General features: G+C 43.3%; 1 protein-coding gene across 1 annotated transcript in view; it reads right to left on the bottom strand.

The window, feature by feature from the left end:
* Positions 1-1,442, bottom strand: part of LOC101860279 (neo-calmodulin) — a gene marked incomplete in the record, with an annotated part of 74,493 nt that extends 73,051 nt beyond the window's left edge. Inside the window, 1 exon segment of the mRNA XM_035972200.1 lies at positions 378-1,442.
* Between the last annotated feature and the right edge of the window lie 300 nt (positions 1,443-1,742).

The following is a 1,742-nucleotide window of genomic DNA, read 5'->3' as shown; positions in this document are numbered from 1 at the left end:
TGATGATGATGATGATGATGATGATGATGATGATGATGATGATGATGATGATGGTGATGATGATAACGGTGATAACGGCGACGATGCTGATAAAGAACTTCCATATCATGGAGCGCACTGATGGTTAGTAATAATAATCCGTACGAGAAAGACCGAATCCAGTGGTGATATTCCAGATTGGCACTTGAAAAAAACCCCAAACCCTTACACAACAATTCCGTGTGGTGTGATTACATGATTAGATTACGCCAGGCGGCAAATTAAGGGTCGCGCTCGCACACACACAAACACACACGCACAAACACGTTGGTGCTGCTCATCACAAAAAAACCACGGCACTCAAGGAAAATTCTCAACACGGCGGTTGGATTCTTCACCTCCTTTTTCCTTCCCCACGGGGCACTGACTTTTTCTTGGAAGAACAAACAAGATACCTATCATTCCTCGCCACCTCCTGCTCCTCCACTTTTACAAAAGAATAATAATTATTCTCTCTTTCTTTCACTCTCACGAAAATCTGTAGTTGGAAATCATCAAGCAAATCGGCCAGGAAGAAAGATTACGTGCGTGAAAAAAAATCAAAACAAAACAAAAACTGGCACGTTTTCGATCCGCTTTTGTTTTTGTGTTTTTGTTCTCCTCCTTTTTGCGCTTTAAGCCATCAGAAGAGAAGTTCCTTGTCTTTTCCTTTATTATTCTCACTTCGCCACTCCTGGTCTCTCATCTGTCACCGCACGTCGTCGTACGGTGGCTGTGGCGTTCACTAGCCGTGTGCGCACGGTGCGTTCAGTGGTTGTGTGCGCGCACGGTGCGGTGCGTTCGTTCACTGGCGGTGGTGCGTTCATTAGTGCCGCTGCCGCCTGCTGCCGCTCGCCTCTGCTCCCGCCTCTGCTGAGACTCGCGTGCGCCTATTTTGATCGTGCGGCAGTCTGTTCTGTGGCTCTTAGCAGTCCTAGCTAGCGACTCAATGAACGCCCCCTTGAGCGGAACCGATCGTCGGAATAAAATTGTCGTCTGCTTGTCACTAATGTACTGCCGTGGAACGGCGGCGGGAACGTTTGATGTGGGCGCTATGACAATAAAATTCCAGAGAACTCACTAAGACTAAGAGTTTTTTTCTCATTGAGAAACAAAATACAAAGAATAATTTATCTGTGCCTCTTAACAATTTTTTAAAAAATCAACAGACATACCCCAACAAATCCACTCGACATCACCAGCCGACAGTCTGTCTTAAAAAACCCATACACGTGGAAAGCTTGTATTTTGAGCTGTTTTATGCTAGTCACTAGTTGCATTTTTCGCTGTCGTAAAGCAAACAAACAAACAACAGTAACAAGAGAACGGTCTTGAAAAGGATGCTTTTGTAAGAGCATAAAATCGATAAACTTAACCTTCTCCCAGCTAAGAAAAGACAGAATAAATACATCGTGTATTACCGTACACTCGCTTAAAATGTAAGTCTTCAAATAAAACAAGTCGCTTCCGGTTCTTTTAAGATTTACACCCCTCACACCCCCCCCCAAAAAAAGAAAAAAAAAAAAAACAAAACAAAACAAAAAGAAAAGAAAAAATGTTTGACAAAATTCAGCTCACTAGTAAGAGGAAAAAACACAAAAATCAGAGGAACATAACTATTCTCGTGCCGTACCAGACTCCACCCTTAAGAATTGAAATGACCTTTTGTTAACAGCCGTTCTTTGGGGGAAAGCAAACAGACAAACTCCACTCGCATCGTCTTG

The sequence above is a fragment of the Aplysia californica genome, unplaced genomic scaffold (genome assembly GCF_000002075.1).
Source record: "Aplysia californica isolate F4 #8 unplaced genomic scaffold, AplCal3.0 scaffold00610, whole genome shotgun sequence".
Classification (NCBI taxonomy): Eukaryota; Metazoa; Mollusca; class Gastropoda; order Aplysiida; family Aplysiidae; genus Aplysia; species Aplysia californica.
The sequence above is the reverse complement of the archived record's forward strand: the minus strand, read 5'-3'. Positions and strand labels throughout refer to the sequence as shown.